Source organism: Nelusetta ayraudi, unplaced genomic scaffold (assembly GCF_046127955.1).
Source record: "Nelusetta ayraudi isolate G7.1 ecotype Tasmania unplaced genomic scaffold, CSIRO-AGI_Nayr_v1 ptg000042l, whole genome shotgun sequence".
Lineage (NCBI taxonomy): Eukaryota > Metazoa > Chordata > Actinopteri > Tetraodontiformes > Monacanthidae > Nelusetta > Nelusetta ayraudi.
Genome location: NW_027466092.1, coordinates 22,662,501 through 22,670,132, shown reverse-complemented (window position 1 = coordinate 22,670,132; position 7,632 = coordinate 22,662,501).

The window sequence follows — 7,632 nt, the reverse complement described above, 5'->3', positions numbered from 1 at the left end:
CTTTACTCAGTGCTGCCCCTTCACCTGCCCATGCTGATATGCTAGCCAGTTCCCCTTTACATAGTGCTACCCCTCGACCTAGCCATGCAAATGTGTCTGCCACAAATGCTTTTGACGTGTCCCATTTGCAATATGTCCCTCATCGAAAGCTGAAGGAGCCCCCCTGCTTCAGAGGAGACAACTCAGACTCTGTTTCCGTCCAGGAGTGGGAGGAGCTCATGAGGAGTTTCATTAAGAGGGGGAATCTGCAACCTGAGGAACAAGCGGAGGAGATCCTTGTTCATCTTGGTGGCAAAGCAAAGGATGTTGTCAGGTTTGGGACCAGGAACAGTGGTATTAACATCACCTGTAACCCCGATGCCATTTATGGTCTCTTGCGGAAGCACTTTGATTCTGTTCCGTGTTCACCACTCCCATTAGCAGACTTTTCACCACTCTTCCTGGGAAGGGTGAGGATGCCTTTGACTACTGGCTTAGACTGAACCGCGCTGTTGACTTGGCCATTGAACGTCTGAAGGAGCAAGGAAAGTCACTGGACAGCCCCAGCACTGAGGTGACTCGAATGTTCATAAAGAACTGCCCTTCTACTGAGCTCGCCATGACCTTCAGGTCGAAGACGATAGACAAGTGGACTGCTCGTGAAGTCCAAGACATTCTGAACGAATATAATTCTGAAATGATGTCAGTGAACAGAACTTTCAGAGAAAGGGTGTCAGTGAATGCTCTTGCTGCTGTCTCGCCACCTGCACCACCTGCTGAAGAACAGAGCCCACTGCAGCCACAGGCCACTGACCCTGATGCCCTGAACCGCCTTATTAACATGCTGGAGAAGGTGCTCCTGCAAAGATCTTCCCCAGCTTCAAACAGTCCTGTTCATGGTCCGACTCGACGGCCTGGCCCAAGGCACCCCAGGATCGGTGGGTTGCACTTGGAGGAAATGTCTTCTTCTCCACCATGGACTTGACGTCTGGCTTCTACAATGTGCCACTCCATGAAGAGCACAAAAAATACACAGCTTTCTCTTCACCTTTTGGCCTCCACTAGTACAACAGAATGCCACAAGGTCTGTCCAACAGTCCTGCAACATTCATGTGAATGATGATGTCAATCTTCGGGGATGAAAACTTCACTAGTCTGCTCTGCTATCTTGATGACCTGATGGTCTTTGCCCCAACTGAACAGCAGGTGCTTGAGCGTCTAGAGATGGTGTTCTCCCGTCTGAAAAGTCACAAACTCAAACTGGCCCCCAAGAAGTGTCATCTCTTGCGGAGGTCAGTAAGGTTCCTGGGACATGTCATTTGTGGGGAGGGGGTGATGAAGGACCCTGACAAGATGAAAGCCATCATGGATGTGGGAGAGGCTGACCTGATGGAGAGTGATGGTGTGACCCCTTCCTGGAGGAAGATTAATTCTTTCCTGGGCCTAATCTTCTACTATCAGCACTTCATAGCTGACTGCTCTGCTAAAGCAAAACCCTTGTTCAGACTCCTCTCTGGAAGGCAGGTGCAGCATAAGGCCATGAGAGGCAGGGAGGTGAAAAAGCGATCATCTGCTCCACCAGCGCTTATGGCGAGCGACTGGACTGCTGCATGCAAAGAATCGTTCCAGACCCTGAAGAATGAATTAGCTTGCAATGTCACCTTATCCCACCCCAACTTCAGTGAGCCCTTCGTTCTCGCTGTTGATGCGTCGTTTGATGGCATTGGCGCAGTCCTGTCGCAAGTGCCACCAGGTGAGACTGTTGCTCGACCTGTCGCTTTCGCCAGCAAGACACTGTCCCGATCACAAATTAACTATCCAGCGCACAGGTTGGAATTCCTGGCGTTAAAATGGGCCATTTGTGACAAGTTTGGTCATTGTCATTGCCCATTGTCCTACATCTTAACAAAGCCATGTTTGGACGCATGTGAACAAAGATGGGTTGCTAAGCTTGCCGCATTCGATTTCGATCTGAAGTATGTCCCTGGCGTTAAGAACGTTGTCGCTGATGCGCTAAGCCGCGAGCCATTCGTTCAGTCATGTATCAGTCAACGTCTGATGAAAGAGCCCTACGTTGCACTGCTGGACGAAGTTAATGGCGTCGTCAGGGGTACAGTGCAAGATGCCTTCCGGCTGACAACTGCCAAGTTCTTCAAGAAAGGGAACCAAGACCATCCGATTCTGATGCTGAAGCCCTTATTTTATTTTGAAAGGTGACCCGCAGCTATTTTAGGTCGAGAAAAAAAAATGGCCGAAATGTTTGTTTGATGGAAAGCGGGTCAAGCCGGAGTGGTTGGTGAGCCAAAAATTCTTTTGACCTCACGTTGTCTGTGTTGCCTCGACCCAAAAACTCAAGAAGGAAAATAAACGAGTTAAATGGAACCCACGTCTCATCAATTTATGAATGATGTAGTGGTGCTGGTATGACGGACGGACATTGAAGACACCTGAGCGTCAAAGGTAAAGAGCGGCTACATGAATGAAAACTGTGGAACTACACAGTCAATCAACACAATCAACACATTGAACACACAAACACATCACATCCTTCCTTCATTTGGCAGCAGACAATAAAACAGCAGTTGGATCAAAGATGCAGTGGAGTCCGAAGAGACGCCAGTGAAGGATCTCTGATCCAGTGGAGCTCCAAGCTGCAGTGACTTTACACACAACTGAGCATCATGTTGAGTTGAAGCAGCAGATCAGAGCAACACTGTCAGTCACAACAGGACGTGTTGACACTCAGTGGCTGGAACACACTGGAGTGTGAAGCTGCACTGAGGACACTGTAGTGGAGACACTGAGGACCTGGGGCTTCATTTACAAAAACGTACATGGATTTCATCCTGAAACAAAAAAATCTGGATGTTCAAAATGTTGCGAACGCACAAATGCACACCCATTTCCTTTGAGCGTCCCAATCCTCGTGGAATTGATCGCACATGAGCACGAGCCCTGCTCCTCCCTCGGAACACCTCCACATACAAAGCGTTGTCCCCCCTTGTTGGAAATCCAACATGCTGGTGGACTTTTGGAAGGACAGTCTTGAGGTCAGCATGACTAAAATCTCCAGTGAGGATGGTAAAGCTTTTGGGTTTGCTGTCTGTTGATCACTGATGGCCTGGTACAGTTCATTGAGTGCAGCGTTCCTCTCACTGCTGTTGTTGGTGGGAGGGATGTAAACTGCAACTAGCAAAATGGCAGTAAACTGCCAGGGCAGATAGAATGGACGGCACTTTATGATCATCAACTGTGCCAGTGGTGAACAGTGTTTGCATACCACTGCAGTGTCCCGGCACCACGCACCACAGATGTAAACACATGCTGCACCACCGCGGGACTTCCCTCCATTTACATGATGATGGTGATGATGATGATGATGATGATGATGATGATGATGATGATGATGATGATGATGATCAGACATTAATGAGTCTTGATTCACTTTCACTGTCTTTAGAATCTCACATGTCGACCACAACTTCTCTCTCTGCTCTCCTTCATCCAGTGAACTCTCAGAGTTTCAGTGTGCAGTGGTGTCTTCAGCTCTGCAGTCCAGCCCCTCCCACCTCACACTGCTGGACCTGAGTGAGAACTTCCTGAGGGATCCTGGAGTGAAGCTGCTCTGTGCTGGACTGCAGAGTCCAAACTGCAGACTGGAAGTTCTCTGGTCAGTTCCTGCTTCCTACTGGTGGACAGTGTGTGTCAGCAGATGACAACTGGTGTGTAACGCTGCTCAGTGTGAAGACTTTGAAGCAGATATTAAAGACTCATCTAGACAAAGTGGATGTTGTTGATATTTTCATGTCAACAATCTGCAGCCAGAAAAGACTTTGGATGGTGGAAGAAAGTGTGGAAAATGTCTCCAGTCACTTTGGAGCTCAATGGAAGTTGTTGATTGGTGATGAAGGTCACATGACTGAGCAGAAGATCCTGTGAAGAAATATTAGAGGCAGATTAATAGTGCAGCAGTATTTCTTCATCTTGTCCTTTGAATGTGTTTGACTTGTAACGAGACTCTGATGACTGAAAACAGCCACAAGCACACAAAGGACTCACTGATTATTTTCCATCTTCACTGCTGATTGGCTGCACACTGACTGACACACTGCTGTTGTTATTGTGTTGACAACCCACTGGCACAATGACTCCTTTGAGGGAATGACTCAGTGATCCCAACAGCTGCACATCTGGATCATCAACAGGGAGAAATGACTCTGAATATGACATTTACACCATGGAAGGAATCAAATATTGATTCTTTATTCAGGCTGGAGAACTGCTGGTTGACAAAGCTCAGCCGTGATTGGCTGCTCTCAGCTCTGAAGTCCAACCCCTCCCACCTCAGAGAGCTGAACCTGAGTTGGAACCACCTTAAGGATTCATCAGTGAAGGAGCTGAGTGGTTTTCTGCAGAGTCCAGACTGTAAACTGGGGACTCTGAGGTCAGTTCACCGTCTTCACTCTACAACTTCTATCACTCTTGTTGTTGTTGTCATGATTTTCACTTCACTGCTGTTGGAAATTCAATTTGCAGACACTTTTTTTTTGATAATGAATGAAAGGGCGTGTTTTCATTGCCTCACCTCGCCTCTCCATGGTATGGTGTTAGGGTGTTTGCACTGGCCACTACACAGTTGTAGGGGGCGCTGTTTTGGTACCTCAATCCCCCAGGGTCCGAGCAAGACGAAGCGAGTTTAGTGGTGACGTAGCGACGAGCAGGGCCCTGGATTGGCTCCGTGTCCGCGTCGATGTTCCCTGTCAGAGCGGACATCCACGCCAACTCCTTTGACACAGAACTTCCATGTCAGGTACATTTTACCGTGAATACAAGTAGCTACTATTGGTGTTGTACAAATACATTTATGTGTATACAGTTTTTGAAAACAGCTTTTTCAATACATGTTTACTTTCGTCTTTTGGGGAGAGGCAGGCGAACCGGGAATGCCCTCGACGTCGCGAGTGTGTTCAACCATATTCGCGAAAACGGCAAATGGCGAAGCGCTCGGTAAAGAAAACAAATCGAGTTGCTCCTGCGTGAGGCGCGGTAAGCTAGGGAACCCCAGGAGTCTTGAGGAGAGAAGAAATACTGATTCGTCGAGAGGACGTGGCTCTTGGCCGCGAGGAAGCCTCAAACACCGCGGCATATAACAAAGTCGTCCTTGGCTCGCGAGGGCAGCTATTTCAAATAAGGAGGCGTGTTTACTGTCTGTTTTTCTGTTTGTTTGTTTTTAAATAAACGCTATTTCCCGTTGTATCCGTCTCGTGTTTACTTTTGGTGAAAATATGAAGGTTGAACTACACATTTGCTCGCATGGAAAACGAAACAATAAATTATAAATGTTGCTGCATAAATGATCAACTGTGACTTCAGTGAGGGAAAGTGTTCTTTCTTGAACAGAAAAGCAACCACAGACCGAGCAGCAGGTATGAAACAACTTCTACTTTGTCCATCGCTGCGCTGTTGTGTATCGCACAGAAGTGATGCTGGGGAAAACATTGTCCCGCTTTACCGTGTCGACTCCGCCCACGGTCTCGTAATAACAGAGCCAATGAAAACGCAATCATACCGAGGCGAACCGTGGTGAGGTGAGGCAATGAAAACACGCCCTAAACTGGGCTTGAAGGTACAGTGGGTAAAATCCTCCCATCTAGTGGTCAGATTGCAGACTGCTTTTGTTGCAGATTCTGAAGTCGACGTTTCACTATGATGTTCAGAGTGATGACACCCTGGTAAAATTCCATCGTTATAAACATATAACAAAAATATGATTTTCACTTCACTGCTGTTGGAAATTCAATTTGCAGACACTGGTTTGTGTTTGAAATGAGTGGAACTGGGTTTGAAGCAGGGGTGTCCATTAGGTCAATCGTGTGGAGTCCTCGTCACTTCCAGCAGGTAGAATGGTTCAGGCAGGAACTCAGTGATCTTGGTCATAATGTACGATGTGCTGGATTTTGTTTTTATATGTGCTGGATTTTACAGTCAAAGGTAAATGAGACGAATCGGCTTCTGCACCGCTCAGATCAAATAAAGGAGACATAAAGCAGATTTCATTTTAAATCTGAAACTATAATAATTGTTAAAATCAATGTATACTTCAGATACCTGCATTCTGTTTGAGAGCAGACAGGGACAGCAAAAAGAGTTTGGCTGTTGTTTTCTTTAACTACACGCCAAACTACCGGGGTTGTTGCGTGAGCTTGCAATCCTGGCGTAAACTGACGGAGACGCCTCGCTCGCAAAATACGCTTCAAAGTCACGCACAGCAGAAGCACTGGACATCCTGGGAGATGCTGCTAGCAAAACATCTGCGTTCCACACACACACACACACACACACACACACACACACACACACACACACACATCGATTGTATAGTAGGTAGATCTTTTTGACTTGGTCATTTTAAAAGTAGCTCGCATGTTGAAAAAGTGTGAGCACCTCTGGTTTAAAGGTTAAAATCCTGCCATCTGGTGGTCAGATTTCAGATTGCAGCGCTCATTCACTCACCCTCTCTCCTTTGATGAGTGTCAGATTCTAAAGTCGACTTTTGACTTTGATTCTCAGAGTGAAGACACCCTGGAAAAACTCTCCATCATTTCTTCTCTATTCAGGTTGTGGAGGTGCAGGTTGTCAAAGCTCAGCTGTGAATGGCTGCTCTCAGCTCTGAAGTCCAACCCCTCCCAACTCAGACACCTGGAGCTGAGTTGGAACTGCCTTCTGGATTCAACAGTGAAGGTGCTGAGTGGTTTTCTGCAGAGTCCAGACTGTAAACTGGAGACTATGAGGTCAGTTCACCCTCTTCACTCTACAACTTCTATCACTCTTGTTATTGTTGTCATGATTTTCACTTGACTGCTATTGGAAATTCAATTTGCAGTCACTGGTTTGTGTTTGAAATTAATGAAACTGGGTTTAAAGGTACAGTGTGTAAAATCCTCCCATCTAGTGGTCAGCTTGCAGATTGCAGATTCTGAAGTGGACATTTCACTTTGATTTTCAGAGTGATGACACCCTGGAAAAACTCTCCATCATTATAAACTCTCCATTATTTATTCTCTATTCAGGTTGTGGTGCTGCAGTTTGTCAAAGCTCAGCTGTGATTGGCTGCTCTCAGCTCTGAAGTCCAACCCCTCCCACCTCAGACACCTGGACCTGGATGGGAACCAGCTGCAGGATTCAGGAGTGAAGCCACTAATGGATCTTGTCCACAGCAGAGACTATCAACTGGAGAGTGTGAGGTCAGTACTGGTTTAGAACCATTGGATGATGGTTCCAGCACCAAAGCCAGTTGATCCCACAGCAGAGGTCCAGTGTTCCCAGTCACAGTGTGAGAGGAGGATGGTGACGTCCAGCTGCTCCTCATTCATCCAACATCTGCTGCCAAACTGCTTCTTCTCTCAGTTCACCACCCAATTATTGATCAGTTCATCTTCATCAGGCCTCAGTATCAGTCCAACACTCCATGGTCACATGACCTTCACATGTTCCACACTAGACATGTGACTGAGAGTCTGCTTCTTCTCACCAGTCACTCCACCATCTCCATCAACAGTCAGCGTCTCTGTGATGATGCGTTCAAGGACCCTGAGTCCTGACTCCTGCTGTCTCTTCTTCTCTCTACAGGTGGAGGTGAGGGAGGATGAGGAG